The 9,986-nt window shown below is 44.7% G+C and overlaps 1 long non-coding RNA gene across 2 annotated transcripts in view; it reads left to right on the forward strand.

Annotated features, from left to right (window-relative positions):
• Window positions 1-6,745, forward strand: part of LOC135365271 (uncharacterized) — a 28,727-nt gene extending 21,982 nt beyond the window's left edge. Inside the window, exons 4-5 of one of the 2 annotated variants that reach the window (XR_010412916.1) lie at window positions 5,537-5,751; window positions 5,967-6,745. This is a non-coding gene — a long non-coding RNA (uncharacterized LOC135365271). Of the gene's footprint in view, window positions 1-5,536 lie in introns of both variants that reach the window. The other variant, XR_010412915.1, reaches the window with a different exon arrangement.
• Window positions 6,746-9,986: the final 3,241 nt, after the last annotated feature.

A 9,986-nucleotide genomic window follows, 5' to 3' on the forward strand; every position in this document is an offset into this window, starting at 1 on the left:
GGGTTCTGCTCATCTGCACTGGGCTCGGTGGGACGGCTGTGATTCACACAGTAGACTTGTGGTCCCGGTTGCCCACACGCCTCCCTCTGGAGCCAGAGCTGAAAGGCCACCAGGTACCCACGGGAGGCTCTTCTCGTGACAACAGCAGAGAGGAGACGGTGAGTGGAAATGTGGGAGGCCTCCAATGGCTTAGAACTGTAACACTGTCAGGGCGCCTGGGTGGCTCAGCCGGTTAAGCGTCTGCCTTCGGCCCAGGTCATGATCCCGGGGTCCTGGGATCGAGCCCCGCATCGGGCTCCCTGCTCGGCGGGGAGCCTGCTTCTCCCTCTCCCTCTGCTGCTCCCCCTGCTTGTGCTCTCTCTCTGTCAAATAAATAAATAAAATCTTTAAAAAAAAAAAAAAAGAACTGTAACACTGTCACTCCTGCTGAAATGCCATCAGCCAGAGCCAAGCACATGGGCAAATCCCGCCAAGGGACAGGGATGTACACCCTGTCCATGAGAGGCCATGGAGGGAGAAGAGTTTGGGGTATGTTGTCGTCTACCATAGCCTTTAGGCTGTGCCTTTGTGCCACTTTTTAAATTTTCTGATTGTATATGGCTAGTTTATGGTTTGTTTTATTTCCACTCTTATTTAGTAGTTAAGAGAGATGTTTATTAGTATATAAATATAGCCTTATATGGTTAAAGAAGGGAGATCTATATACAACATTAAGACAAAGAATTAACTTCTTTTTTATTTAAGATTTTATTGATTTATTTGACAGAGAGAGAGAGAGAGCACAGCAGGGGGAACGGCAGGCAGAGGGAGAGGGGAAAAAGCAGGTTCCCCACCAAGCAGGGAGCCTGAAGCGGGGCTCGATCCCAGGACCTCGGGATCATGACCTTGGGATCATGATTATGACAAAGAATTAACTTTTTTCATGAGGCTCTATAAATGCTAGAATTATAGTTGTTTGCTAGAATTATTTTATTGTAACTATCAGTTACCTACTGAGGTCAGACATGAAGATGCATCTAATTCACCACTAATATGTTTTTCTTTTGATACCTCTAAGTTTCAGAGAGCCTCCTTTCTCCGAGATTATAAAATCTGTCAATGTTGCTGCCCTGCCTGGAAGCGATAATACTTGCTCTCATAAGGCCAGGATTCCATGGGTCATAGAGCAGGTAGCGGTCAGCATTCCTAGGGCGTCTTTGCTTAATATCCTGTCCACATGTGAAGAACAGCCTTGGTTCTGGAGTTGTAGGCTTGTCATAACTACTTACAGGAGATTTCTGGCACTGTGAGGGTTAAAATTGCATTCTGATTGGATGGAGAAAAGATTCTTATTGACCTGTGTAAGTAACTACATCATCATGAGAAGTAAAGAGATTTAGAAAAATTGTTTACATTATTCAAAGCCATTGGCATCATCTTTTGAAAAGGCTTGTGGACACAGACAATTACAATCTGTAATTATTTTGTATTAGCATCACTAAGTGTGCTAGCAGTTTATTAGCTTATTATCTATACAAGGAATTTCAGGAGATTTTTTTTTCCTTTTTCTCAATGCTGAAGGATTAGTTCATACAAAATACTATTTAATGAATGTCTCATTTCAGTTTGAACAACTCTTGTCCCTTAACTTAGTGTCAGAGTCAGAGTAAGACAAAAAAGGAGGGATTCTCATAAGCTCATTAAAAACAGAACTTTAATCCCAATTAAATCCATCTTTTAGGTCCATTTCATCCCTCTATGATGTTTTTTAATTTTTGATGATGATGATTTTGTGTTAAACAGATGACTTTCATCAGGCATCTGTTTCTGGGATGAGTTCTGGGAGTTCTCATTTAGTCCATGGATAGGACATGAAAGCGTTTGTTCCCTGGGACAGCATCAGCTTTCACTGTGAAGTCAATGTCCTTGAGTAGAGTCTCTGTAGAGCAAAGGGTCAGGAGCCCCTTTAGTCATTTACTGTGGTTCTTTGATGTTTCTTCAGAAGACTGAAGGTCTGGTTGTCACACAGAGCCAAGGTCTTCTGACAAGTGTAACGCGATGAGGAAACACCAGTTCACAGGGCTCAGCAAGGTGGAATGGGTCTGGTAAACTGATTATAACCAACTCCGATGACCCTTAATACAGCATTACTACGAGGGTCCACTTATACCCACAAGTTTTCCAGTAAATACCGGATAGGAATGTAAGTGTATTTTCTCTCCCTTACGATTTTCTTAATAACATTTTATTTTCTCTAGGTAACTGTAAGAATACAGTATATAATACTTAAAACATACAAAATATGTGTTAACTGACGGTTCGTGTTATTGGTGTTATTCCAATCAATAGTAGGCTGTTAGTAGTTACGTTTTGGAGGGCTCAGAAGTCACAGATTTTCAATGGCATAGGGGTTGGAGCCTTTAAACCCTGCATTGCTCAGGGGTCAACTATATATTAAAACAGAGGAGAGTGGGTCATCTTTCGAAGGACACGTGTAATCGCATGATAAGAATTAAATCAAAAGCAAATCTAAGATGGTGAGTCTCCAAGGTCAGTGTGGACACTGGCAAATCTCCAGAATATGTAATGTGTCCCATCAATCCTGCCATCTGATTGCCAACAAGTGACAAGTGCATGTGAGTATTCAAACTGCAAAAACACAAGGCTGAATATATCTTCATGTTAATGACTCTTTTTTTCGTTCCAATTAAGTTAGAGAGCAAGTTCCATTTTTTAATGTGCCTACTCTGTGTTGGTTCAATAACCAGCAGAGCTCCAACAAGGAAATGGAGCGAATTAAAACTCGGGAGAATGGCAATGCAACCCAATTATTTCTAGCATCCTTTTATAAAGTAAAGGAGTTGATCTTAACTGGGACTCAGCTGCCATCAGGAAACCCTTTAAGATAATTAAAATAAAAAAAAAGATTTCTTAAAAGTCTTATTATTCCAAAGTTAGGGCATAAATTTAGAAGAGAAGACAGTAAATAAACCTAAGTCATAAGTACTTAGAGGCAAGAAATAATTAAAGTCCCAATCTCAAATTAAAATAAAACAAAACACCGCAGCAGGTAACCATTACTATTAGAGATTTTAGATTTTTATAATGATAATTATAATAAAGATCTTTAGACCAAAGGTAGTTCATGAACATCACAGAAAGAATAAACGTTAACAAAATTTGATGATAATAAGGAATTCTGGGGATGCCTGGGTGGCTCAGTCGTTAAGCTTCTGCCTTCGGCTCAGGTCATGATCTCAGGGTCCTGGGATCAAGCCCCGCATCGGGCTCCCTGCTGGGCAGGGAGCCTGCTTCTCCCTCTCTCACTCCCCCTGCTTATGTTCCCTTTCTCACTGTCTCTCTCTCCGTCAAATAAAAAATAAATTCTTTAAAAAAAAAAAATAAGGAATTCTGTGACCAAGGTGGAGAATAACATTTATATTTCCTGTTCAGAGCAGAATGCATATTAATATACTCAAAGATCAAATCGCCATTTAACAGAAAAGAAGTCTCAAATTTAGGTTTTTTCTTTTTTTATGCCATCGGTGCAATAATTTGCAAGCAAGTTTTTACAAGCCTTTTTCTCATTTTATAATTATGCTCACTGACACTGAGCAAATTTGTAAAAATTTTCACACATTTCACTGCTCCTTCCAAATATATTAGTTGCAAGTAGCATAAACCCAAACTCATATCCTTTTGTATTTTTATACTTATTTTACACTCTCATATATGTCTTTTGTTAGCTTCTTTCCCTTTCTGGCATAACATGATATTTATATTTTAAGACAAATTTCCATGGATTTCACTTTTATAAACAGACATAAATGTACTCAATGTCTTCTGTAAATATCCCCCTGAGTCACTATCTTATTACCTGTGACAATTCTACACAGTTCACAGGAACAGATCAAATAATATCAGTTAGTACAATTCAAATTATTTTAACTTATGATTTTTACGTATAATTTGAAATATTTTATGCACAGAAAGATAATATGATAGACATTGAAAAAAAAGTGGCTACACTTTCTAGAAGTACAAATTAATTTGGATTTTATTTTATTTAATTAATTTATTTATTTTTTAAAGACTTTATTTATTTATTTATTGGAGAGCAAGCGAGAGAGAAACAGCATGAGAGAGGAGAGGGTCAGAGGGAGAAGCAGGCTCCCCGCTGAGCCGGGAGCCCGATGGGGGACTCGATGCCAGCACCCTGGGATCATGACCTGAGCCGAAGGCAGTCGCTTAACCCTCTGACCCTCCCCCTTCTCATGTACTCGCTCTCTCTCATTCTCTCTCTCTCAAATAAAAATAAATAAATAAATCTTTAAAAAAAAATTTGCTTCTTTTTTAAACTTTCTTATCTTGCATCTTATTCATCAAGACCATGACTTATAGCTAAACAATGTTTCCATCTGATTTAAGCAAATATCTAAATTATCAAAAATTGGGCTGTCTGGTGGCTCAGTCAGTTAAGTGACCAACTCTTGATTTTGGCTCAGGTCATGATCCCAGGGTGTGGGATCGAGCCCCAGATTGGGCTCCATGCTCAGCAAGGAGTCTGCTTCTCTCCCTCTCCCTTTGACGCTCTCCCCGAGTTCTCACTCTCTCTCTCAAATAAATAAATAAATCTTTAAAAATAAATAAATAAGTAAAGTGTCAAAAGTTGACAGCTTGAGGTGTTTGACATTCAACTTTTTTCTTTTTTTAATTTTTAGAAATTGTTGAGGTCACTTAAATATATAAATGCTTCAAAGTATATCTAAAACAAATCAGAAGAGAAGCTTTGTTGAATTTATGAAATCTTATAATCACTTTTTTTTTTCTGAAGCTAGGAGAAGATATCAATGTGTTTGCTTAGAAATACATTTCATACAAATACTGTCAAAGAATGTAGTCCAGTCCTTAGCAAGTTATGGAATGGGGCAGGTGTTTATAGATCAACATGTCATGGTGTGCGGCTTTTTGCCACGCATCTAGCTGGACTGTGGTCTAAGTTAGTGGTGCAAATTTAGAGTCTGTCTGTACCTTGTTGTCAGCCCTGTTCCTCCTTTTCGGGCTGACTTGCTCATCTGAGTGTTGGCTTAGGGCTTCCTTGTGTTCTGTGAGAGGCTAGAGGTGGTCATCATCATCACCTTGTGGGGTTCTTGGGAAGCCAGGAAATGCCAGACACCCTGGAACTGCCTTCCTACTGCACCCCACGTTCACGGCCAGTCCCTCTGTTGCAAACACATGAAGGAAAATGCTCTTCTGTGTCTTCTGCTCGTTCTGCAAGCCGTGTATAAAAAACAGTTGTAAAACTCTCTCCTCCTAGCTCTTCATCCCCTCCCCTTTATTAGTAAATACACCTTTCTGAAGTGTGTGTCTTTAGAATATGCACAGATGACAGATCTTGTGACCAGTTCACCTGTGGCATGTGTGTGTGGAACAGGGGAGAGGAGAGAGTGCACATATCTTAGCTGGCCAAAGAAACAAAGTGGGTTACAGTTACAAACACATCGTTTTAATAAAGGAGGGAAAGGCACGGTTTTAACTCTCTTTTTTTCCCACTTAGACAGTCAAGAAGAGAACAAGAAACCTCTGCATCTCCCCAGCCACACATCAAGAGAAACGCAGAATCGCAAAAACGTTGGTTCATTACCATTATGAACTCCTGGACCTGTCCTCCTTCCCAGAAGGAATAGAAGGTTTCTTTTTGGGTGACTTCAGATCCTGGTGATCTGCTAAAAAGACAAACCTAGAGGATTCTATCAGTTTTCAGAGGACAAGGTAAGTCAGCCCGGTGGGGAGTGACGTAGATGACGAGGTGTGATTTGCATGGTCCTTACAGAAACAATACCTTGTGACGCACTGGCAAGCTGATGTTTGTCTCAAATGCCAAGATATCACAGTCCCCCAGACCCATGAACCAAAAAGCCAAGTTCACACTTGCACGTCCACACCCACACGCGTACACACACAAACACCACACGCCCTGTCCTTAGCGACCCCACAGATGGTCAGACCGTAAGCTTCCCGGCGGTGTGGAAGGGCCTGGGCTTCAAAGAGAAGCAGAGCCAGCTCAGCCAAGAACCTGACTGAATCCAGAAATAGAACAGAAAGGGAGCCAAGAGGAAAGAGGGGGAGAGAAGGAGACCGAGGGAGGGAGACTGAGGACAGAAATAAAAGCACTTGACAGCCGTGTGGGATTCTCCTGGGGACTGGGAACACCCATGTGCCTGCACACCACAGGCTGGCCCTGCGCCCCACTACGGCGCTGCGAGTTCAGGGCAGCACGCTCCTTTAGGGGTGTCACCTCTGCAAAGCCCAGTGGAAACTCCATTTGGGAAAGCAGGACTCCGAGAGAGGCATTTTATCAGAGCTCCAGCAAAGACGTCCCCTGAAGGAGGTGCGGGGAAGTCTAGTCTTCCGAAGGTGTCGCTCACTTAATGATAAGAGGAAGAAGAAAACACGTAAGGGACCCGGAATGGAATGGACACATGCACACGACAGTGCTGAAGCTCACAAGTTGACAGTCTTATCATGGTGGAAAAACAGCAATCTTCTCACCGGACGATTGCATCCCTGAGGGGCATGCTACATCTCTGACATCATCGCCCAAGTCCGGATTAAAGTTGTCCCTGGGGCGCCTGGTGGCTCAGTCCTTTGAGCGCCCGACTCCGGATTTCGGCCCAGGTCACGATCTCAGGGTCGGGAGATCGAGCCCCGTGTCGGGTGTGGAGCCTGCTTAACATTCTCTCTCTCCCTCTCCCCCTGCCCCTTCCCCTCCTCTCTCTCTATAAATCAATAAAATAAATAAATAAAGGTGTTGTCATTTTTATTTTATTGCCCCGAAGGTGATGTGAGATGTGATGTGTCTATGACTTTGTAATGGCAGCAGCTTTGCTTCCACAGTGAGAAACCAGAAAAGCCGGCAGAGCAAAACCAGGGCAGGTCCTGAGGACCAGGCTAGCAAGTCTGGACTTCGCTGGGTGAGCAAGAGTGGGGGGTTGGAGCAGGACGGGGTCTGCACCTATTAAAGGACCAATCGGCTGGGCCGTGAGAGGCTCTGCACCTTGGCTCGCAGGCAGACCCGCTGCTTGATGCCCTGCGGACACGGAGCTTTAGCAGGTGAGATGGAGAGCCAGTCATAAAGCTGCTCAGCCAGAGCTTCCAGCCCAGGCAGGAATGATCTCTTCATGTGGTCAAAGCTACGTCCGGCCAAAGGTGAGCGTGAGAAAAATATGCACAGAGGCCACCATCTTCCTCAGGTCCCAGGCTGCTTGCCCAGGAGGGAAGAACTGCCTCTCCCACCAGGTGTCATAGCCCCCGTGGATCGCACAGGTCCTGTGGGAGGATTTCCAGGGAAGACTAGTCACCCACACCTCACCGAGACACTGGAACCTGTTTCAGATATTTAGAATACTTGACAGACTCTATTCGCTTCCTAAATCTATCTATATATCTATTTAAACCTGTCACGCTACCAACCAGGAGCTCGAAATTTACCAGTTGTTTTGCAAACAAATTAGGCACGCTGCCAAATTTACCACCCCTTCCCTGAAGTTAACTTTTCCATGTAGATATTCCAAACACCTCCACAGTTTAAAGTGGAAATTAGAAAAAGCGATTCTTTAATACATATAATAAAATAGATTAGCAGGGCCCCAGTGAATTTTTGTATTGACTTGTTGAGATATCAAGATATTTTCTGATGAAGTCAATCAAATGATTTGAAATCCCTGTGCGTTTTGTGTTACATGGATATAATCTAAATCTGAGGGCTCCATTTATTTGGAAAACCACATGCAGTCAGAACAAACAGGAGTGATGATAGCATTGAGTAGATTCATTGTTTAATTCCATCGATATCCTCCTCGATTGAAAAGACAAGATTCAGTGTTTAAATTTAACTTCCATAATCTTGATTTATGATGCTCCTTGGCCCTGAAGAGAGGGAATTCATGCCATTTATAAATGCAGACTCCACAATGTAAATAATTGCTGTTTACACTGTGGGGTGTCCAGGGAAATCTGAAGACTGATTTGCCTTATTATTTTATGCAGACTAATGTAACAGCAATGCTAATTATAAACAAAAAATAATTCTGGTAAACATATTGCAAATCTCCTAACTCATGGATAATTTCAGCCCCTGGATCTACACTCTGTCTTTGTGGATCCCAGGAGGTGGGGTCCTTTTCCCTTCACTCTGAAATAATATTGTCACTTACAACTTAGGAGGCAAATTGTAGCAGACAAGGTGTTCCCCTGCATCAAGTGGCTCAGAGTATGAATACGGCACTATGTCCAAGAGCCACCAAGACCTCTGGGACACCCAATAATATTTTATTTATAAACCTGTCACTGTCAATATCAAAAAAGCCTAATGGAATGGACCACTCAGATGCCGACTGTACTGGGGGTTACGGAAGCCTAGGCACCCATGTGTGCAGCTCTCCATGTTAGCAGTAATGAATTCTGTTGGGTTTGCCATCAGGGCTGGACTGCACTCTGCCTGGGTCCCCACGCTGTGAGGGAGGGTTTCCATTTCCTCCGAAGGGTTAGTTGACGGCTCCGGGACCTCTGCCTCCTTTACTCCTACTGCAAACAGCAAGCCTGCCCGGTTCTGTGTCTGGAGAATATAAAACAGGGCATTGTACTCACTCTCCCATCACACTCCTAGGATGTTAGAAATTCCATTTAGAAGATTAAACTACAAAGCTTTCGACGCTGGTTCCTCCTCGCGGTTCGTGTTACTACTTTGCACTGACTTCGTGAAATTGACCACAAAGGGGATTCTCGAGGAAGCCCCACGGCCTGCGTCTCCACCACTGTGGGAACTAGGATGGGAGCGCGGTTAACGTGCAGAAAGCCGCGTTGCCCCAGCTCGGCAAGGCGAGCGGAGAGGGCTGCAGGTGCCTGTCTCCCCAGCGCTCTGCCTGAGCTCGGGGGAGCAGGCAGCCACAGGAGGGGCAGCCCTGTGACTCTCAGCTGCATTCAGAGCCCCCGGGCTGGTGGGAACCCCCCCCCCACCATCCTCCTCCTCACCCCTTTGGGCCCCTACTTGTGAAAGATGTCCTCAGGCACCTGACACTAAGCTGCCTGAGGGCAGATCCTGTGTTTTAGATCCTGGTATTCCACACCCAGCTGGGACCCTGACTCAGAGGAGGCTCTGGTGCCACCCATTGAGTGACTCAAGCACCTTTAGCCTGAAGGTGCCCTGAGGCTGAAGGAAATGGGTGGAGGGAGGAGAGGGAGCTGAGAGAGAGCGCGGGAGACAGAGAGAGAGGCAGAGAGGGAGGGAGAGAGAGAGAGCGACTGCATGGAGATGAATGCTGGCCCTGGTCTCACCACCTGACCCTAAGGAGCGGGGTTACTCCTACAGCCCCGAGTCGCTCCTGTTTCATGCATTCCTGGCGCTCGGAGGGCCTGCAGCGCACCTGTCCTGTAACAGGAGACCCACTGCTGACCAAGCCGAGGGTCACGCAGCTAGAGCCACAAGCCTGCAGAAGGCCGGAGGAGCACGGATGCAAGTCAGACCGGGGACATTCTGGTGAAGTGCGCCTTCCAGGCAGAGCCCGAGGGACACAGAGGGAGGCGGCGGCCACCCACCTGCCTGATCACAGCCGGCCGGGGAGAGCTGGCGCTCGGCGTGAGCCGAATGTCCTCGCTGATGTCTTGCCTCCCAGCTCACTAAAGGCCCCGCCGTTTTTATTAAAAATAAAGGAACTGTTTTAGCCACTCCATTTGTTTTAAAGATTGCATAACTCCCAAAGAGTTTATATAAATTTTACTGCCGTACAGCTAATACGGATCATTTAACTGCCAGCCGCCGGCTTGTGAACTTTGCAGTGGCCCTGTGGCCTGAAGCAGCTGTTCACTTGTGAAGTCCACTCACAAGCAAATCTCACAGGGACGCTGGGACAATGTGGTCCCCACGCAGTAGCCCAGGTGACCCCAGAGAGGCGGGACTTCTAGGAACCTCCCACATGATGCTGAGCCTATTGCCCTCTTTGAGGAGC

The sequence above is a fragment of the Mirounga angustirostris genome, unplaced genomic scaffold, assembly GCF_029215605.1.
Source record: "Mirounga angustirostris isolate CCGP_5_RB_7025 unplaced genomic scaffold, mMirAng1.0.hap1 SCAF_7, whole genome shotgun sequence".
In the NCBI taxonomy this organism is placed as follows: Eukaryota; Metazoa; Chordata; class Mammalia; order Carnivora; family Phocidae; genus Mirounga; species Mirounga angustirostris.